Source organism: Cygnus olor, chromosome 2 (assembly GCF_009769625.2).
Source record: "Cygnus olor isolate bCygOlo1 chromosome 2, bCygOlo1.pri.v2, whole genome shotgun sequence".
NCBI lineage: Eukaryota > Metazoa > Chordata > Aves > Anseriformes > Anatidae > Cygnus > Cygnus olor.
The window spans coordinates 24,778-46,686 of record NC_049170.1 but is presented as its reverse complement, the minus strand read 5'-3'; the positions used below and the strand labels follow the sequence as shown (position 1 = coordinate 46,686).

At 50.2% G+C, this 21,909-nt stretch overlaps 2 long non-coding RNA genes and 2 other non-coding genes across 11 annotated transcripts; 3 read left to right on the top strand and 1 right to left on the bottom strand.

Annotated features, from left to right (window-relative positions):
- The first annotated feature begins 77 nt into the window (after positions 1-77).
- On the top strand, positions 78-21,871 carry LOC121066422. 8 transcript variants are annotated; one of them, XR_005817761.1, is made up of 5 exons: positions 78-92; positions 15,289-15,437; positions 19,528-19,608; positions 20,227-20,460; positions 21,645-21,871. It is a non-coding gene; the product is annotated as an uncharacterized LOC121066422 (long non-coding RNA). The 8 variants fall into 8 exon arrangements; XR_005817760.1 differs by lacking the exon at positions 78-92 and adding an exon at positions 6,351-6,487; XR_005817754.1 differs by lacking the exon at positions 78-92 and adding an exon at positions 6,823-7,003.
- LOC121066705 lies at positions 143-333 on the top strand. Its single transcript, XR_005817925.1, has one exon. It is a non-coding gene; the product is annotated as a U2 spliceosomal RNA (small nuclear RNA).
- Positions 4,619-6,062, bottom strand: LOC121066427. Its single transcript, XR_005817777.1, has 2 exons — positions 5,546-6,062; positions 4,619-5,390 (listed from the first exon to the last, which is right to left on the bottom strand). It is a non-coding gene; the product is annotated as an uncharacterized LOC121066427 (long non-coding RNA).
- Positions 6,538-6,728, top strand: LOC121066704. Its single transcript, XR_005817924.1, has one exon. It is a non-coding gene; the product is annotated as a U2 spliceosomal RNA (small nuclear RNA).
- Positions 21,872-21,909: the final 38 nt, after the last annotated feature.

Here is a 21,909-nt window from a genome sequence, read left to right as displayed (position 1 = left end):
CGGCTGCGGCCGGAGCGTCCGAGAGGGTGGGCGAGGGGCGGCGGGTTGAGCCCCGGGAGGGCGGGGGCGGGCGGTGGAGCAGCGGCCGTGAGGTCGGGGTGGTGGGCGCGGGAGCGGGTGGCGCGGGGGAAAGGCGTTGGGCATCGCTTCTCGGCCTTTTGGCTAAGATCAAGTGTAGTATCTGTTCTTATCAGTTTAATATCTGATACGTCCTCGATGAGAGGACTTTATATTAAACGGATTTTTGGGCTCGGGAGTTGGATCCGGAGCTTGCTCCCTCCGCTCCGCGCATCGTCCCGGTATTGCAGTACCTCCGGGAACGGTGCACCTCCCTCGGGAGGTTCCTGTCGGTGTGCAAAGGCAGAGCTGGTCGGCCTTCCGCGGGGGAGCGAGTCCCTTCCGCGCCGCGGGGCGGGGCAGCGCCCCGGCAGCTGCCGCCCGGCCGCCGCAGGGGGTGAGGGAACGCCGCAGGGCTCCTGGCTCCGCGGAGGGCAGGTCGCGGCCCAGCGCGTGCGCTCGGTTCCCCCCTCGCCGCCCCTTCCGCGGGGCGGAACGGCTCTCTGCTCACTTGCGCTCCTGGCAGCGCATGCCGTCCCTTTGCACTGGGTAAGCGGCCGTCTCCAGTGTCCGGGGCAGCAGGTCCCATGCTGCGGGCGGGGGCGGCATGTTTCTGAAGGGCTGCTTTTGAGAGAGGGAGTTAGGAGAATCTTACCGAGTAGAGAGAGCGCGCTGACAGCATTAAACTAGTGGATGCTGCTTAGCGTCTTTGCTAACTACTGTGCATTGTGCAAATTAATTAAAGCAAGAAGCTTTGGGCCCCTTTCCAAGGTTAGTCTCTTGATAGGAGTGTGAGCCTGTCTTAAGAAACTGGCAGAAACTGGTCCTGCGGGCGGACAAGAGCCAAGGAGCGACTGAGCCTGCGCAAAGGCAAGAGGTCAACTAGCGGTGACGAGGAAGAGTCGTCAACCTTCATCCCCCCGACGACCACCACCAGGAGACACTGCGCAAGCGAAGATGGGAGGAGCTTATGGAAATAACTCCTCGGAACCAATTTTAATATGAAGCGGGGACAGGTTATGAATAGGTATAGGCGTACTGTGAAACTTCATGCGTATGTAACTCTTTGCTGCGTAGAACCATGGCAAATCGCTGCGTCACGTGCACACGACTTTGGTGGGACTGCCCCCCGTGCTGCCCGGCGCTGACTAAACATACCTACTTTACAGTCTTATTGATTGTGGACTCCGTTTTCCACAAGTCAGTTTGGCGAGCCAGCCAGGAGACGCTCTGCTCGGCTGCGGGATCGACTGCGGAGCGGACGCCCCTAGCTGCACCCCGAGTATTTTCCTCGGAGGAGCCTCCACTCCCAGCCGCTCACCGCGGGAGCAGGCAAAGACCTCCTGAAGCCGCGGACAAACGGTACGTTTTACAGTACAGGAAGGGCCTGTAAGTAAGTCGTACGCGTGGCCGGGGCGGCCGGTAAATCGCGCAGAGACGTCTGGCGCGCAGCATAGTCCCCGTATGGGAGGAGGGTACCCTACGGGCTGACCGGCCGAGCGGTCAAGGGGGTTTTGCTGACCGACCGAGCGGCCGCTAGCGAGCTTGGGAGTAGATCGAGCAAATCCGAGGTTACCGCTGCATCCCAGTTTTGGGAGCCAGGACGGACCTGCTAGTGACTGTATAAGAAGCAGGAGAAGGGTAAGCGGGCCTCTCAAAATTGTGACAAGGTTACCTGGGTAATATTTGCAGCTGCTGGAGGGATATTAACTGGAGTGGCAATAATTGTATGTCTTATTTGTAGCTGTCTGGGTATGTCACGTTGAAAGCATTTGTGTAAGCGTATGTGTTTGAGACAAAGTATTGTTGTGAAGCGAGTTACAAACAAGTTTGGTGGTTGTTTTAAGTGATATATTCTTGTGGTATGAACGAGAAGTGCAGGGGGCCTCTTTGCGTGATTGCGTGATTGCGCTGTGTGAGTGAGACGCAGCATCGCCGCGAAGCGAGCGCGGAGTTCCGATCCGCGGTTCCGTATTCTCCGCGAGGGGAACGGCCGGAGACGAACGAAGCGCACGACAGACCGAAAGGAAGTGCTGTTTTATCCCAGTGTTGACTGGCGGTGCCCAATGTATGGGCCCGGTGGTGTTATCTCGTAATCCTCTTAAATGTCTCCAGTGTGACAAGGAGAAGAAAGGCGGGAGCATTATCTAAGTAACAGTTTAGAAGTTTGGGTATATTCGCTGTGGTGTTTGGTCGGTTTCCCAAGTACTGGGGGGAGGGGGTCTGACTGATTATCAAAGCGGTAGAAACGGAGAGTCACTTCTCTGGTGGTTCGGGCTTGAGCCCCGGGAATTTGGTAAGAAGGGGGAGAGCGAATTTATTTAGGCCTCGGTACCTTTTTAAACCCCCATATTGATGGATACGTAGGAGCGATTCCTTGTTTTGTGTGGGCTTACTAACAAAGTGCATGAGAAAAATTGGCATTCGGCTTGAAATTCGGTCCTGTTGAAATGTAAACTTTGTGGAAAAGGTGGTATTGTTTGTCTGGAAGACGGAGGGCTGAGTGCTTCAAGTGTTTCCCCGAAGTCCTGTGGATTTATGATTGGAACAGGGCTCATTAATAATCTGAAATAGTAAAGTTTGTATGTGGAACGAAGAGTTTAATCCCAGAGAACTGGGACATTTGGGAAGAAGATTAGGAAAAGATAGTAAAAACCTGCCACAGGGCCCCAGAAAACACAAAAAACACAAACCACCACCAACCACACCCACAACAAAAACGAAAAAAAAAAAAAAAAACTAAAAACCTGTCACTTGGACCCCCCCATCACTGGAGCCCCAGGTGTGGCTAATGAGGGTGGTGAGCCCAGCAGCCCCTCCTCGTAAAAGGGCCGCACCTGGGTGCGGATGGCAACTGCAGGGCTGGTGGAGGAGGAAGACGATGAGGAGGCTGTAGTCGCAGTTTGTCTGCCTTGCGGCCCCTTTGCTGCCTGGGGGCAGCCAAGCTGGGTCCAGAAAGGTCTTAGAGAAACCTTAGAGCATGGTGAGGTTACCGAGCGTTGCTGGGGCTACGGCAAGGAAGAAGGTGAGTGCAAGCAGGAGTTCCTAGGATCGTGGAAGTCCTGGGCAGCAGGGCTGCCTGTGTGCTGAGGCTGGGTGGGGGAGGACTCGCCGAAAGTTGGGGTGGGTGTGCGCGCGCGCAGGCACAGTGATCCCTGTATGCAAGGAAAGCCCCGCGTGTCTGTGCATGTGCCGTCATTCTTCGTTAATCTGAGCGACTCTTACCGTAATGCCGTTGACATATAGCAACTGCAGATGACACACAGCATTATACAGCAACTAACATTGTACAACTCAAAGGACTGCCTATGCTCACCCCAGACACCCTTGAGGGTTTTCAGACTGCCCCATACTTCTGCATCACCCGCCAAGTGCACCCAGGTCCTTGAGCAAAAGCAATCCCACGGATGGCTTTGCCTTTGCCTGAGGCAGGAATAAGTCAGACTGTCTTCCCCAGTATGTTTGGGTTTTTTTGTTTGTTTGTTTGTTTGTTTTTTAATATATGCGCTGCAAGGACTTTATCCCTTTCTATGTGTGTAGGAGTTTTGATTGGGCAGGGCTAGCTCGATTGGCAGACTAACCAGGTGGCTGTTGCTACATGTGCATCTGCGGTGGTTTTACCTTGCTAGGCAGCTGAACTCCACCACAATTGCTCTTTCACTCCCCCTCCTCAGAAGAGGAGGGGAACACTCCCCCTCCTCAGAAGAGGAGGGGAAGAAGAAAAGGAAAGAAACAACTCACGGGTTGAGATAAGGATAATTTAATTAAAAGGAAAAATAATTATTAAGGGAAAATTGTTACTAAATAATTTAACTAAAGGGAAAGCGGGGAAAAAAAAAAAAAAAACACCAAAAAACACAAAGGCTGTGTGGAAGTGCAGAGGAAAGAAATCACTCTCCACTTCCCACCAATGGGCGATGCTTGACCGCGTCCTTGAAGCAGGGCCTCAACGCACGTACCCACCCATTGTTCGGGAGGACAGATGTTTTCACAGCGAGAGCCCACCCCTCCGCTCTTCTTCCTTTTTCCACCTTTTATTGCTGAGTGTGACATCATATGGTACGGAACATCCCTTCGGTTGCTTTACGTCAGCTGCCCTGCTGATGTTTCTTCCTCCCCTCTTGCCCACCCCCAGCCTGCTGGCTCGGGGGGGGGGGGGGGGTTGAGGGAGTCCGGGTGCTGTGCCAGCATCGCTCAGCAGTAGACACAACACCGGTGTGACACCAGTGCTGTTCTAGCTACGCGTGCAGAGCACAGCACTGTGTGGGCTGCCGCAGGGAAAGTTAACTCCATCCCAGCCAGAGCCAGTACAGCATCCCAACGTTTGAATGTCTCAGCACCCATTGCTTTCAGCATATTCTTTATCAGTCTGCTGTATTGTGTTTTTTTTGTTTGTTTGTTTTCCTGGATGCTGGTGCAGGAGAAGGGATGTGGTATACCCATTCAATGCCATGCTGTTTGGCCCAGATGTTTATGAGGTCATTGTGGAAATGAGTCCCACTGTCTGATTCAATTATTTCTGGCGTGCCGTGTTGCCGTGAGACCGTGAGAAAAAGTTGCATTTTTGCAGCAGAATGTGTTTTTGCGGTGGAAAATTCCACTAACCTTGAGTATCCAAAAGTGATTGTGCGGGCATGACAGCAGCACAGCAGTGGAGAAGACATTAAACAGGTAAGGGGAAGGTCCCACTGTCCCCAAATAAGGAGGATAGGTAAGAAAAACAGGACGAGCAGTGCAAAATCAGTAAAAGCAAGAGATCGTGGGCCCTGCGGTCACAAGAGAAGATTGGGGGGGGGGGGGGGGGGAGGAGAAATTAACAGTTGGTCAAGTAAAATTGGATATATATGGTATAGCAACAAGTGTTGAGTAGCTTGTGAACCTGTAGTACTCAGCCAGTGAGGAAACGGGAGGAATCAAGCGTTGGGTAAGAGGGAATATAAGGTTACGATAGACTTTGGCTGGTTGCTCCCGCTTGCAGGACCCCTGCCGTTGCAATCGTGAATAACACAGCTTCACAGACGACCCTGTCTGAGCAAGTCACTGAGGTTTTTCTCACAAGACTTGCTTTTCAAAGCCCAGGATGGCGTTCCGGGTGGAAAGCTATGTTTCCAGCCCTGCGGTGGCTGCTTCCAGCACCCCAAGCACACGGCGCTTGCCAGCTTTACGGGAGCAGGTTATGTAGCGGGGCGGCCCTTCAGCTGTCGGGGGAGGGGAAGGCGATGGGGTCTGGCCGCGATGCCGGGGCAGTGCGGGAGCCTCTCCAGCTGCTGAGCTTCAACCTGCCGCACAGCTCAGCACCGCGCAGCCGTTTCCTCGCTGCCTCAGTCTCACCCCTCCGGGAAAGGCGAGAGAATCGGGGGTGGGGCGGGGTGGGTAAAGCGTGCGGGTTGAGATAAAGACAGTTTAATAGGACAGAAAATTAAGAGAAAGTAATAACAACAACGTGTACGCGCACGCAAAACTACCGCTGCACGCTGCAATCGCTCACCGCGCGCGCGTCCGATTGCCCGGCCAGTTCCTGAGCAGCAGCCGCCCCCCGGCCATCCTTCCCAGCTGGTGCTCCGCGTGACGTCGTGTGTTCCGGACACCCCTTCACGGCCAGCTCGGGTCACTGTCCCGGTCGCGTCTCCTCCCAGCTCCTGGAGCAGACAAAGCGTCTCCCCTCCGGCTCGAGCACGCTCAGCGCTCGCAGCCCCTCCTCGTGCGGCGGCTCCGCTCCCCCGGTCGCCGCGCCGGGCCGAGCCCCGCGGCCCCGTGCCTCGCTCCGGAGGCGTCCGCAGGCGCTGAACGGAGGGTCGGAGGACCTCCGCCGGCGGCAGCGTTCTGGCGCGCCCGGCCGGCCGGCCGGCAGGCCGGGCCTTCCTTCCCGCCGAGAGCTGCCCGGCCCGGCCCGGCCCGACCCGGCCGCGCGCAGGTCCCGCGGCGCTGCTCGGTGCCGCCGGGGCGGGCGGCCTGGGGCCCCGGCCAATGAGGCGGCAGCTAGCGGCGTGGCTCCGGGGAGATGGGCGGGGCACGCGAATCACGCCGGAGGGGAGGGGAGGGGAGGGGAGGGAGGGGAGGGGAGGGGAGGGGAGGGGAGGGGGAGGGGAGGGGAGGGCGGGCAGGTGAAGGGGCAGGGCGAACGCAAAGAGGAGGCCGAGCTGCGCCAATCAGCGTGGAGCGAAGGTCGGGCGCAGGGGCTTGGTGGGCGGGGCACGCAGCCGGTGAGCCGTGGGGAGGGAGAGGCGGTGCCGGGGGCGGGGCATGCAAATTCGGCGCGGGGCCGAGCTAATCGGGCGCGCGGGGGCCCGAACGGGCCGCTGGGAGGCCCCGACGCGGCGGCGGGGCGCTCGGGGGTCGCGGCTGCGGCCGGAGCGTCCGAGAGGGTGGGCGAGGGCGGCGGGTTGAGCCCCGGGAGGGCGGGGGCGGGCGGTGGAGCAGCGGCCGTGAGGTCGGGGTGGTGGGCGCGGGAGCGGGTGGCGCGGGGGAAAGGCGTTGGGCATCGCTTCTCGGCCTTTTGGCTAAGATCAAGTGTAGTATCTGTTCTTATCAGTTTAATATCTGATACGTCCTCGATGAGAGGACTTTATATTAAACGGATTTTTGGGCTCGGGAGTTGGATCCGGAGCTTGCTCCCTCCGCTCCGCGCATCGTCCCGGTATTGCAGTACCTCCGGGAACGGTGCACCTCCCTCGGGAGGTTACTGTCGGTGTGCAAAGGTAGAGCTGGTCGGCCTTCCGCGGGGGAGCGAGTCCCTTCCGCGCCGCGGGGCGGGGCAGCGCGCCCCGGCAGCTGCCGCCCGGCCGCCGCAGGGGGTGAGGGAACGCCGCAGGGCTCCTGGCTCCGCGGAGGGCAGGTCGCGGCCCAGCGCGTGCGCTCGGTTCCCCCCTCGCCGCCCCTTCCGCGGGGCGGAACGGCTCTCTGCTCACTTGCGCTCCTGGCAGCGCATGCCGTCCCTTTGCACTGGGTAAGCGGCCGTCTCCAGTGTCCGGGGCAGCAGGTCCCATGCTGCGGGCGGGGGGCGGCATGTTTCTGAAGGGCTGCTTTTGAGAGAGGGAGTTAGGAGAATCTTACCGAGTAGAGAGAGCGCGCTGACAGCATTAAACTAGTGGATGCTGCTTAGCGTCTTTGCTAACTACTGTGCATTGTGCAAATTAATTAAGCAAGAAGCTTTGGGCCCCTTTCCAAGGTTAGTCTCTTGATAGGAGTGTGAGCCTGTCTTAAGAAACTGGCAGAAACTGGTCCTGCGGGCGGACAAGAGCCAAGGAGCGACTGAGCCTGCGCAAAGGCAAGAGGTCAACTAGCGGTGACGAGGAAGAGTCGTCAACCTTCATCCCCCCGACGACCACCACCAGGAGACACTGCGCAAGCGAAGATGGGAGGAGCTTATGGAAATAACTCCTCGGAACCAATTTTAATATGAAGCGGGGACAGGTTATGAATAGGTATAGGCGTACTGTGAAACTTCATGCGTATGTAACTCTTTGCTGCGTAGAACCATGGCAAATCGCTGCGTCACGTGCGCACGACTTTGGTGGGACTGCCCCCGTGCTGCCCGGCGCTGACTAAACATACCTACTTTACAGTCTTATTGATTGTGGACTCCGTTTTCCACAAGTCAGTTTGGCGAGCCAGCCAGGAGACGCTCTGCTCGGCTGCGGGATCGACTGCGGAGCGGACGCCCCTAGCTGCACCCCGAGTATTTTCCTCGGAGGAGCCTCCACTCCCAGCCGCTCACCGCGGGAGCAGGCAAAGACCTCCTGAAGCCGCGGACAAACGGTACGTTTTACAGTACAGGAAGGGCCTGTAAGTAAGTCGTACGCGTGGCCGGGGCGGCCGGTAAATCGCGCAGAGACGTCTGGCGCGCAGCATAGCCCCCGTATGGGAGGAGGGTACCCTACGGGCTGACCGGCCGAGCGGTCAAGGGGGTTTTGCTGACCGACCGAGCGGCCGCTAGCGAGCTTGGGAGTAGATCGAGCAAATCCAAGGTTACCGCTGCATCCCAGTTTTGGGAGCCAGGACGGACCGCTAGTGACTGCTAATTTCCCAGGTGGTGTGGTTGACACCATTTGTAGTGGGTTTACGTGGCAAAGTTTTGGAAGTTGGGGGGCTTTGAGAAGAATCCAGAAGCTGCCCCATGTTAGATAAGGGCCATTTTCAGCTTGCTCCAAAGGGACCTGCCGCTGCTCAGAGCCGAGCCAATAAGTGATGTTGTTTATGCCTCTGTGAGAGCATATTTAAGCAAGGGGAAAAAGAAAAACTGCTGCTCAACATCAGCTGGGAGAGTGAGATTTTGTCCCTTTGCTTTCCGTGGTGATATGGGTGATGCTGGCCACACAGTTCGAGTTTGGACTCAGAGAGGAACGGGTGAGCACAACAGCACTTTGCTTCTGTGGTAGTCAGTGTTGTGGAGGAGGTGGATTTCAGGGTCGATGGGACAGTGACTGCTGGCACTCTGGTTTTGCAGATGATGATGAGCCTGGCAATTGTCTAGGATGTCTGTTGCTGCCTGTGCATTTCTTGAGGTGAGGAAATCTGGCTTCCAGCAATCTCACAGTTGAGGGGCAACTGGTATTTGCATATCTGGGATGGTTGATGGAAGCTGGGAGCCACAGTGGCATGGAGCCAGCTGGCTGATTACACTTGGAGCCCCTGTGAGGGCAGTTCATGCTAGGTCACCTTCAGGCTAGTAGAAGGAGCAGGGCATGTTTTGTAGTGTGAGAGCACGTGCCATGCAGGACTGTTCCGATCTGTCTTGTGTTACTTCTGCAGCGTGTGTTCTGTGTTATGTGCTCTTCAGGTCTTGATATCCCCATTGCTTTTTTCACTCTACTGACTATATAGGCAACTTGCTAGCTACGCCAAAGGTCCTAAATGTTTATTTCATCATTGCAGACTTGCTTGAGAGCTTCTTCTCTTGCAGTCAGAGCTTTTTGTACCCATTTCCATCCTCACTCTTGCGGAAGTCATCTGGGCCACATCAGGAGCTCTGTCTTGGGAATTCATTTCCAAAACTTTTTCTTATGGGGTTTGCACTCTGCATCCTTCTGGTCTTTTGTCATAATGCCAGGCTTTTTGCCTCCATCATCCCAGTTTTGGCAGTTACTTTCAGTTGCAGCATCATGGTATTTGAGTCTACCCCTGGGGGCTGCCACACAGCATCTGCGTCGACTTGTCGTTGTAGGGCTTCCCTCTGAGAGTCATTCTTTTGGCACCTGGTCTTCTGTGTTTTGTTCATAATGTTTGTAGCGTGCCTGTGTGTGTTTGGCCTGGAGCTGTTCTGACTGGGAGTTAGTGATGGTAGTTAACGTGTCAGTCCATCAGTGCAGTAATACATTGTCCGGAGTGTTTTGGCTAAGATATCAAGTCCATCTCTGGGCAAGTACTGAAGGGCAGCTGGGCAGAGTCATGTCTGTGGTGTTTGGCAAATGTGGAGGGGGAGGCTTGAGCTGCTTGTGAGCAGCTGTTTGCATAATGGTTGAGGGGGTCTATTTCTGAACCTTGAAAGCTTGCAGGTTTTGATTTTTTTTTTTTTTTTTTGAGGAGTAGTTAAAACTTAGGAGGAATCAGTCAAAGGAAACACTGTCCTCTGGAACTGTGAAACTCTTGGTCGGCAGCATGGTGATTGGCTTGATCTACATTCCAGGTGTTGGGGCAAGTACACTGCTGTTTTGATAAAAATGACTGCTGATAAAAATGGGGTCAGTTGTGGTGTTGAGGGATGGGTGCTGATGCTGGCAGCTCAGTGATTATCTTCTGAATACGTTTTCCTTTGTTAGAGCTGAAACATAGCGTACAACACAGGATGTTGCTATCACCAGAGCTGTGTCTGGCAAGTTGAGTGATGAACAGATGTAGCAGTTATTTTTGGGGTGCAGTTGTCTCTGTAGTTGTAAGCGTCCCTGATTGCATTTTAGAGGTGCTGTAGCTGGCTTAAGAGAGCAGATGGAAGCATCTGCCTTGGGGGCAGGTGAGAAGCTGAGGTAAGGGAGCGGATGAGAGTAACTGTCCTAGGGGTGCTGTGGCTTTGGATGCAGCCTTGGCCTGTGCTTTTCTTCCTCTTTTGCAGGTGTCTCGCACAGCCTTGGAGGGGTCGAGCTGCATGTTGAATAGCAGCCTGGGAAGGTGGGTTGGTTGTCAGCTGGGTTGGAGCAGAATGGCCAAGTAGCGCAAGGTGACGGTGAAGGGTATCCATCTTGCTTTGCAGGTACCATGGCAGGCTCTCCACAGAAGTGGCTGAGGATTTGAGGTGAGGCCAGAGAGCGAAAAGGAGCAGCACATGCAGCAGCACTTCCAAGCACTGCGATCACTTTCTCTTTTGTTTATCAGCTGCCATGGGCGAGGTGGGCTGTAACAGCAGTCTTTAGAATTGGAGCAAAGCAGGTCACTCAAATGCCACATGGCTTCCAAGAAGGTGTTGTAGCAGAAGAAATTTGTCTGGCATGGCAGTGCCTGATGGCAGTCTGTTTCTGCAGGTGAAGAGGTGTCTGAAGCCCCATCCTGTCTGGCCTGTTCCTGCATGGGCTCTGATCAAGGAAATCACTATGTCAGAAATATTGCAAGGGCTAATGTGGACTCTAGGAATTAAGTGGAAATTTCACACTCCTTGGCATCCTTCCTCTTCTGGAAGGGTGGAGCGGATCAGACAGTAAAGAAGCAATTGACTAAGTTCTGGAAAGTTGGCTTCCCTGAACAGAGTGCTTACCTTTGGCGCTTCTCTGAATTCAAACAGCACTAAGAAAGATGTGGGAGTTTCACCATATGAAATATTATTTGGATTGCTGTACCTGGGCAAAGGGAATGAATTACTTCAATATGAGACAAAAGATGCTTTTCTTAAGAACTATACTTGGGCTGTCGTCCTCTTTGTCATCTCTCAGGACCTGTGGGTCATTAAATCAAACCCCACCCTTGGAAGTCCCGATCCATCCATTCTGAGCAGGAGTTTGGGTTCTGATGCGGACATGGAGAGAATCGAAGCTGCAACCTGAGTGGGTGTACTGGGTCTTGCTGGGATGTTAACTTTCCCTGCAGCAACCCATACAGTACTGTGCTTTGCACGCGTAGCTAGAACAGCACTGGTATCACACCAGTGTTGTGTCTACTGCTGAGCAATACTGGCACAGCATCAGGACTCTCTCTAACCCTCCCAGAATCAGCAGGCTGGGGGTGAGCAAAAAGTGAGAAAGGAACATCAGCAGGGCAGCTGACGTAAAGCAACCGAAGGGACATTCTGTACCATATGATGTCACACTCAGCAATAAAAGGTGGAAAAAGGAAGAAGAGCGGAGGGGTGGGCTCTCGTTGTGAAAAGATCTGTCCTGCCAAACAACAGCTACATGCATTGAGTCCCTGCTTCAAGGACATGGTCAAGCATCGCTTATTGGTGGGAAGAGGAGAGTAATTTCTTTCCTCTGCACTTCCACACAGCCTTTACTTGTTGTTTTTTTCTCCCCTCCCTTTTCCCATTTCCCTTTTTTCCCTGTAGTTAAATTGTTTAATTGATAATAATTTTCCTTAATAATTATTTTTCCTCTAATTAAATTATTCTTATCTCAACCCGTGAGTAGTTTCTTTCCTTTACTTCTTCCCCTCCTCTTCTGAGGAGAGGGAGTGAGAGCGGTTGTGGCGGAGTTCAGCTGCCCGGCAAGGAAAAACCACCATGGTGGGAGAGACTGTTCCAAGTGCTTCTGAGTACTGAGATGACAGTAAGAACATCTGAGAAAGGGTGGACTCATACCTGGGTAAAAGCATCAATTAACCCTGATACCTGAGAGACTGCCTTAACAAAGACTTTTAAGGTTAAAACTGTTGAAACTATCTATTGTAAACCTTCAACTTCTCCTTAGAAGAATTCTTAATGAATTAGTGAGTACAAGAGATTGAATTACATAGAATTAGAGTGTTTCCAGGGAACGCTCCCTGGAAAAGGGAGAAAAAGAAGGGAGGGTATTTAATCCCCACCAGAAGAATCCTTATTAGTTTGTGACTTTTATTGTCTTTCTTAATTATTGTAGGGGTATATATAGAGAGAGATGATGCATTTTAAGCTTATCTTAGTAATGGATTACTGACAGGATGGGGGGAAAATCAACATTCCCAATTAGTCCAGAACATCTCTCGAGTTCTATCTTGAAATAATTGTTGGATTTGCACCCAGATGCCTAGAAAGAATGCAAAGGCCTTGTCCCTGACTGCTATACCATTACCAGCAGCAACTGTGTCTGGATTCCCTAGATTTCTAAAAACAAGGGATCATATTCAGTCCCGGGAAGGAATAGATTTTGAAGTTGAGCTCCCTACAATCCTGGCTACAATATAGCATGTTATCAAAGGTGCCTTTTAAACACCGTTGATAGAAACTCACGGGACAATTGTACTGCCCCTGGGTGTAGAAATATCCATGAAGTGAGGAATAATCTATATTGTAACAAATATGGTAGCTACGGGAATGCTAATATACATAATATGCACCAGATACAATGGGAGAATCCTGTAACGGGATGGCCTATCCCAAATGGCAAAGGGTGGTATTGGCTATGTGGCAATAAAGCTGGGAAGGTGTTGCCCCTAGGATGGAAGGGAGCTTGCACCCCGGGAGCAATAATTCCAAATGTAACTATTATTGAAGACCCACAAAGCCAAGGCCCCCTTGAAACCCTATGCAGAATTAAGAGGACTCCAGATAATCCTCTAGGAAAAAGAATCGGGGCATTTCACTGTTTTGCAAGGTGGTTTTTACTTATCTTGATTAGGGGTGAATGAATTAGAAAAAGCTATTGTAAAAAGCTCTAATTTAAGAACTAGAAAATAACACTCTAGATGCGGTCCAGGCACTACAAAAGGAGGTAACAAATTTGTCAAAATTAGTACTCCAGAATCGAATGGTATTAGTTTTATTACTAGCCTCACAATGAGGAGCATGCAAATAATGCATGTAATTAATGCTGGTTGCTGTATATATGTAGATCAAATGGGACGAATTTGACTGATCTCAGAAATGAGAAAGAAAAAACATCCTACATGGAGTGGCTCAAGATGACACTTCCTGGGGATTTGGAAACGTTTGGGAGAACTAACTTTGTGGTTTCCTGAATGGAATTGGGTCAAACAACTATTTATTGTTGTTATAATAATAATGGCATTGTGTATCTGTCATCCACCGTGACATCTGAAGGAAAATACTGCACCCTAATTTTGGAAAAAATCAAAAGTGGGGTATGTGAAGAGGTGCAAAAACAGCAATAGGAGTAAGGAAGAAGAGGGGGGAATTGTGAGAAACAAAGTTGTGTTTTTGCAATAGAAGGTGTTTTTGCAGTGGAAAATTCCACTAACGTTGCATATTCAAAAGTGATTGTGCAGGCACACAGTAGCATAGCAGCAGGGAGTATGTTAAGAAGATAAGGGGAAGGTCCCGCTGTCCCAAAATAAGGAGGATAGGTAAGAAAAACAGGACGAGCAATGCAAAATCAGTAAAAACAAAAATCACAGGGCTTCTAGTCATGTCAGCGAAGCCAGGGATAGAAGAATGGGGGCTCGCTTAATCACATTAAAATAGATACTGCTGAGTGTCTTTGCTTACCACTGTGCAAATTAACTGAAACAAGGAGTCTCAGGGCCCCTCACAGAGGATGTTTCTTGACAAAATGGGGAACCTGTCTCAAAAACCAGCTGGGACTGACCTTGTGGTTTGGACAAGAGCCAAGGAGCAGCTGAGTCTGTACAAGGCAGGGGTCAACTAGTGATGATGAAGAAGAGTTATCAACCTTCATCCCCACAACCCCCCGACGACCACCACCAGAAGGCACTGTGCAAGCGCAGATGGGAGTTTATGGAAATGACTTCTTGGAGCTAATTTTAATACAAAGCGGGGATAGGTTATGTATATGTATAGCGTATTGGGAAACTTCATGCATATGTAACTCTTTACTGCATATAACCAAAGCAAGTTGCTGCGTTAGGGTGCGCATGCCTTTCGGAGCTATCCCGCACGTGCCCGGTGCCAAAATAAACCACACACCTACTTTATAACTCATTTGCTTTGAGTTGTCGAGTTCTCCCGCGAATCAACACAAGAAGGAAAAAAATGGAAAAGGGGAAGTTAACGGTTGATCAAATAAAATGTACATATAGTGTATAGTAGTAAACATTGAGTAGTTTGTGAACCTGTAGAACTCAGCCAACGAGGAAAAGGGAGGAATCAAGCATCGGGTAATAGGCAATACTGTAAGGTTACAATATATTTTTACTGTGCGCTCCTGCTTGCAGGACACCTGCCATTGCAATGAGAGGACCAAGCATACCCGGACCTTCTTTTTTTTTAAAAAAAAAAGGTAAAAAAAAAAAGGCAGCAGAGCACTCTCTGCCGTACGTTGTGTAAACGCATAAAGCTGTGAGTGGCTTTTTTTTTTTTTTTTTTTTAGCTCGCACATCAGCGGTGCTCCGGGCTGTCGCTCTGCCTCCGCGCATGCGCGGAGCCGGCCGGATCGCCTAAGGAGGCGGAGCGGGGCGGCCGCCGCAGGACCCCCCTGCCCAGCGGCAAAATGGCGGCGTCCTTCTCTGGAGCGGGAGCCGCGCCGGGCCGGCCTCGGCTCGGACCGGGCCGGGACACCCAGGCGCGGTGCCGCAACGAGGTTGGTGGTCGGTGCGCCCCGGGGCGAGGCGAGGCGAGGCGGTGGTCGATCGGTCGGTCGGTCGGTCGGTCGGGGCGCCGCACGGTCGACGGCTTCTGCGGAAATGGCCCTTGTGCGGGGCGGGGGCGGCGCCGCGCCGGACCGGACCGGGCGTGCGGCGGGGGTCTGCACTGCGCGGGGCTTCGGGGGTTGGGGGAGAGGGGGGAGGAGTGGGGCGGAGGGCGTAGGGGTGGGGGGGGGGCGGTTGTGTGCGCTTGGTCGACTCTCCTCTGGCTTGGATGGACTGCTCCGTCCCGAGGCATGCTGGGAGCTGTAGTTCTGCGGTGCCGGGCGGCCACGCGGGCTCCGCGGTGCGCGGCCGGTCTTTCCCCGAGCTGGGGTCGGGCCCTGTGCGCGCCGAGAGGGCGCAGGTTGCCGCTGGCTGCGAGCGCGGTTGCCGGCGGTGAGGCGAGCGAGAGCCTTCGGGGGTGTCTCCCGGGAGCGTCGGGCTGGTAGGGGTGGGGGGTGTGGCGGCCGGGCGCAGGTTCTTGCGGTGCTTGATCGTTGGACTGCGCCTCGGAGGTTTTCCTCTCCCATGTGTTCTGACAACTGGCTCTCTCCTTTTTCTGCGGTTCACCAGGGCAGAAGCAGCTCCCCGCCGCTAGGACCCCTGTGGGGTTTGTTGCTGAGCGAGGGTGGCACACTGTGTAAACAGGAAATCTGCTGCTGGCATGCTGCAGTTGCAGGTTTCCCAGGAGAAAGAGCAGCCCGTCTGTCCTGACTGTCCAGGTAAGTCGTAGCGACTTTCGGGTGAAATCTAGGTGTGCTCTAGTAATTTTCCTGCACCTGAGACTCAAAGGCTTAATTGAATTTGCAGAACTGCGAACGGATGAACGGATTGTAGGAAATTTTTTTTTCTTTTTTTCTTTTTTTGGAAGGAGGCAGTCCCTAAACTGATGCAGTCTAACTGCATCTAAGCTGTAGGTTGTTACTTCCATAAGCTATAAAGGAACTTTACATGTTTTTTAAATGGAGTTTCGTGTGCGTGCGTTTGGCTTGTCCTGATGGCTGGTGTAGATGATCGCACACATGACCAAAAACTCCTTGTGCTGATGTTGGATCTGCCCCTTGGTAAAGGACCGCATCCCATATGTTCAGCTTTTTTTCCTTACCGTGTTGTAGTTATTTTATTTTATTTTATTTTTTTTTTCTGAAAGAAAGGGTGGATTTTTCTTTGGTTTCTCAGTGAGCATATCGAACCAGGTTGCAGTAAATACACGTAAGCGAGTAGGCTGCAGCGCGTACTGGTCAGTATCAGAGTACTACTCTGCTAGCAGAGGAGAGCCAGATGAAGATGTCCAGGGTAAGGGCTTGTTCTGCCTCAAGTTGAATGGAAAGATTCTGAAGTTGAGCATCCCGGGGGATGTTTGTAGGACTATTTTTAGACGATGAAAGTTCAGATGGCTGTCGATGAAGGGGATTTTGTTGGCTCTTTTAGACAGCTATTCCTACCAAAGATCCCATCAGTTACAAAAGGTGGTAACCTTGCAGTTTCTATGGTCTGTAGCAAAATAAACTGGCAGATGAATAAATGAGCAGGCACAAATACATGTGACTCTATAGCCGTGTTGTGGTTTAACATGGCTGGCAGCTAAGCACCACATAGCCATTCGCTCACCCTCCCCCCTCCCTCTCTGGGATGGGGGAGAGAAACGGGAAAGTGAAGCCTGTGGGTTGAGATAAAGACAGCTTATAAAACAGGAAAATAATAATAATAATAATGATAATAGTACTACTACTAATAATGTGCACAAACAAGTGATGCACAATGCAATTGCTGACTGATGCCCAGCCTATCCCCAAGCAGCTGGTCCCCCCAGTCTGGCTAGCCACCCCTATATACTGTTTAGCATGACATCAGATGGTATGGAATACCCCTTTGGCCAGTTTGGGTCAGCTGTCCTGGGTCTATCCCCTCCCAGCTCCTGCTGCACCCCCAGCCTACCTGCTGGCAGGACAGAACGAGAAGCTGGAAAGTCCTTGGCTTACTTGTAAGCACTGCTCTGCAACAATTAAAACATCAGCATGTTATCAACACTTTTCTCATCCTAATCCAAAACATAGCACCCTACCAGCTACTAGGAGGAAAATTAACTCTATACTAGCTGAAACCAGGACAAGCTGAGGTTAAATAACGTGCAGTTTCTTCTGTTTTATCTTTCAGAGAATGTTCTTGCTGAGCGCCTGAGCTTTTTGCTCACCTTACCGAGGAAAGGAATGGCTGTGCTTCTTCCCCCCTCATCCCTATTTTTTTTTCCTCGTCTCCCTCGATGACAGGGACTTGAAATGTTTTTCTCAGATGTCCATGTGAAAATTTTAAAGAATGCTAATGGTGAACACTGACAGAATTGGGTGACTTTTTGAAGGTGGAGAGTAAAGAATGTGGAAATTCCTAGTACGTTAACGTTACTTTGTTAACAAAACTGATGTATTAGCCACTTGCTGTTTCTAGTTTTTTGGTTTGGCTTGGTTTTCCTTTCAGTAGTCTCCCGAAAGGCTTTTGTTGACAAAACTTTGTCCTGCTTCAGCTTTAAGAATTATCCTGGAAATAATGAACAAGTGCTTGCAGGGCTTTCCAGAATGCTAATTGTAGTCAGTCAAGAATGACTTGGGAGGCAATTCCTTTCACGTAATCGTAGAGTGGTTTGGGTTGGAAGGGACGCTTAAAGATCATCTGGTCCATCCCCCTTGCCATGATCAGCAGCGTCTTTCACTAGGTCAGGTTGCTCAAAGCCACATTCAGCCCAGCTTTGAGTACCTCCAGTAATGAGGCCTCTACAACTTCTCTGGGCAGCCTGTTCCAGTGTCTTACTACCCTCATTGAGAAGAATTTCGTCCTTTTGTTCAATCTAAACGTATCCTCCTTCAGTTTAAAACTTGTCTTGCCCTGTCGCTACAGCCCCTGGTAAAAAGTCCTTGCCTGTCTCTTTTGTAAGTCCACTATACGTGTTTAAAGGTAGTAATGAGGTCTCCCCAGAGCATTCTCTTCTCCAGGCCGAAGTGTGACAGAGCCCTTCTCCTGGTGCTGGCTTGCAGGTCAGTGCCAAGCTACCGGAAGGAGGTTTTTATGTACTTTTCTACTTCCTTCAAAGGGAAGTTGAAGTACAGACAAGCTGACTGAGAACACTCCAAAGTGGTAGACGCGAGAATTTTTGTAGGACGCCAGCTCTTTTCCTCTGTGAGCGGAAGGAAAGCTTGTTCGGGCACAGGTATCTATCACAGAGGGATGCAGCTCTCTCGTTACCACTTCTGCTGACTCCTGAAGTGTTCCTATGCGCTGGTCTGATATCCCTGCCCATCTGTGGCAGAAGAGTTTGTCCCTCAGATTGCAGAAGCAGCATTGTGGAATTTAGGTTTTGGTATGTATTGAGATTGTACTCCTGAAATCTGATCTATTTCAAGATACTACCTATCCTTTCAAACCTTGCTTCTCTGAAATCCAAGTCATTGTCATTACCCCAGTAATACCAAAGGGAGAAGTGCTCCATTGAGCAAATTGTCAGAAAGACAGAATCAATTTTGGCAAGCCTCCCTCCCTTGGAATTTGTGGATTCCTTAAACTGGCCTGGCAGGAGTATTTGAAGTAAATACTATCCAAGAAAAAATTATTCTTACGTGTTCCTTCAGGACTAGGAGATGGTTACCCAGCAAAATGCTTGCTCGAGGCACAGGCTCAACAGCTGATTAAATAATTGGAGTGTGTGGGATAAAATACTGCAGACAGCACAGTCCACGCGTTTGGTTGTTTAATGTCACTGAGATATGCTTTTATAGCAGAAATGTGTCAGAATTAGCAGTAATACAGGGAAACGATGCAAACCTGGAGGTAGGCAGTGAGCTTTGTGAGCAGGGAGTGCTGGTGTGGCCCTGTTCCTCTGACTACACCTGTGCGAATCAAGTAGGGAAAGTGAGTATGGATGTGGTATTTCAGCCCTTTCAGGGAGCTGAACGTCACCTGAAAAGATGACAACATCCCTGCCCTGAAGGACCTGGCCACCACAGTCTGTAGCATTGTGTGCATTTGTAGATTGCTGGGTCTGAGAGTAGGTGACTGTGGGATGTTGGGGCTGGGATTTGATTTGGGGATTCCCCCCAGCCCCGCAAGCTTATGTTTTAAGTTTAAGCTTGGAAATAAAAGAGGGAGTGAGGGAAGAAAAAAGCAAAGCCTTACAGAGCCTCAGCTCCATTGAGGAATGAATAACAGTCTGTTTGCTTCTGGAAGAACTTCCCACTGCTGAGGATAGATGGGGTGGGCCCCAAAAACTAGATGGGATTTTGTGTGAGCTGGTGATACTGCCAGCAGGACTCCAAAGCTAACGAGAGACATTATTTGTTTTGATGTCCGTCACAACGGAAAATGCTTGTTTCATCCAATTTGGGGAAGTAGTATCAAACTCACAGACAGAAACGATATTAGTAAGACTATTATACAGTCACTGTGAAAGTTTAGCATAGCGAAGAAACTGTGTGTATTAGGTAAGGTGAAAAATGGAGTTATACCTCCAAGAAGTCCCAGTTTGTGGTCTTTAATCTTTTTCTTGTTTTTGGGGGGGGGGGGAAGGGGGGTAATGGGGGAGAGAGACGAACATTACCCAAAAAGGTGACAAAATCCGTGCCTAAAAAGCTCACCTGCTACAGCTTTTATAAATGATCTTTGCACTGCAAGTTTCAGTTTTCATGAAGCCAAATTGACATAAATCTGAAAATTTCCATGGGTTTAAAAGAACGCTTACTAAAGTATTCTTGTCATTCACAGTAATAATGGAGTGAGTGAACTTGTTCCGCATAGTGACCTTACTTTATTTTTTTTGTATTCCAGCAAACCTGTGCAATCCCAGGAGTGTAAGTACAGTCTTGTGTAGCATTGTCATTCTGCCCCACCACTCTGATATCTAACAAGGTAATTCTTTCCTGGATGTTGTCTACAAATTCTTTCCTGGATGTGTCTACAAATTCTTTCCTTTCTTATGTAGGAGGTAGATGCATGTATTGCCTAGTTTGTCATAGATTGTTGTTGAAGTACTGTTTTATTTGTATTTGTGAAGACAGCAGAATCAAAGATAGCAGCTCGGTGACTTCCACCGAGATGGTCATTAAGATAAAACAGTGAAGTTTCTAGCATATATTAAAAAGCCTGGAGGAATTAGCATAGCTCGCAGGAAATTGTGCTGGAAAGAGATGGTATTTGACAGCAAACATGAAAATGGTGTCTTTTTACCAAGAATGATGAGAACTGCTGCGTCTGCCCTGTGTTTGGATAGGTAAGTGGGGTGAGTGAGTTAAGAGGAGCTGAGCGTAGAGTTTGCGGCGGAATTGAGAAATGAATGAGATAATTTAACCTCTTTTTCCATGCGTGTTTTTTTTTTAAATCCCATACTTTTGTTATTATCCAGAATTTTTAATATAACTCTCTATTTTAACTGGTTTGGTTTTATGGATAGCAGCTAACTATAGAAAGAAATAAGATCCTCAAGTGTCCTTGGATCCGCTAACTCTACCTCTTTATCTCTTCCCTAAGAAGACACCGTGGATTTAAAGACGGTGTGTATTAAATGAAGTATAAGAAGAAACAGCTTCTTCGGACACTTGGCGCTACTCTTCTTCAGCTCGTGCAGAAGGCTGACAGCCTGTCTCACTCTCGTCAGTGCTATCCCACCAGCTCCTTTAGGAGCTCAGCACTGCGTTTGGCCTGTTGCGATCTTCCCGCTCCCCTCATTTCTGTGCTGCAACGCCACCATCCACGAGAAGTCAGGTAGGATCTGAAGACCTTTGAAATTGCTAAAGAATCAAACCTCAAATGTCAGTTTTAGCCCATTGTATTCCAGACGTTTGCTTTGCTGGATGATGGTTTCGTTTTTGATTTTGTAATACGTTCTTTGTAGAGGTTATTTTAAGCAGACAAGTAGGTAGCCTCCTTCCTTCGGTGGTTTTGTGCAGGTTTTAGCTGAGCTTTGCACATCTGAGCGATTGCCCAGTGGTTGTTCTGGTCTTGATGTGTCTCTAAAACCTTTGTCCGCCTCGCCCCTCCTCTTTGTGTATTATGATGCATGTTTGTGCAAAAATTATGTATGCTGTGCATAAGCCCCCCAGTGGTTATGGGGCATTTTCAGCGTTTCACAGATAAGGCTCCGTGTTTACTTAATCACTTAAGCGTAGTCCTGGCTTTAAGCATAGGCGTAGCTAATGATTGTTACTCAAGTGGTTATAAAGTTCTAAACGTTTTTTATATATATATAAAATATATACACACACATACGTATATGTATGTATATACATAAATGAAACTGAGTCTGTGGAGTAAAAGACTCTTCTGCTTGTTGCGTATACTCACGTATCAGCAGACTCATACACGAGCTGATCCAAACTGGGTGCCAAGCTGTGCCTTTTTTGTTGCCTGGAATATGCAATCTGTGCACCTCAGGTGTACCTTGTCTATTAACTATCTCTTACATTGTGCCATCCCATTAATATCAGTGGATGTACCCAGCACCACCTTGGGGCTACAAAGAACGTGGAAATTTCTAGTATGTTAATGATACTCTGTTAACAAAACTGACATACTAGCCGCATGCTGTTTCTATTTTTTTTGTTTTTTCTTTCCAGTAGCCTCCCCAAAAGTTTTTGTGGACATGTTGTGTATCTTTTCTTGTTATTCCAGGATTCATTTGGCAGGAAAGACGACCATGGAATCCGAGGGCTGTGGACAACCATCTGCCAGATGGTTGTTGCAGATGCCTTCGGCCACGTCATTTGTCCTTTTAGCTCTCCCTTTTCTTTATCTTGAGTTGAATTTTTGGGCAGCGCTATGTTTGCAGTGGTAACACTGCTGCTGAGGTGTTTTCGATTAAAAATGATCTTAACTATAATAGTGAATTCACCGAGTGTGGCTTTGTGTAATGACTCCCACGACCATAACTTTTTTCTCCTTTGTCACAGATAGGAGAAAAACTCTTTCCAGAGAGATGGAGAAGGAATTAATTATACCTCTGCCTCTTCCCGTGAGACCAGAAGACATGGAGTAACTGTAAGCTGCGATTCTCAGAAGACATACTAAGCGTCTCTGGTTCCTTCTCTGCCTGCCCCCCTGGGGCCTTAGGGATGAGAAATCTTAGGCTTAATGTTTTTCCCTATGAAATACTGTTGCGTTAAGGGGCGTAGCTGACTAACTGTTATGGGTCTGGTCGGATTTGGGGTACTGAAC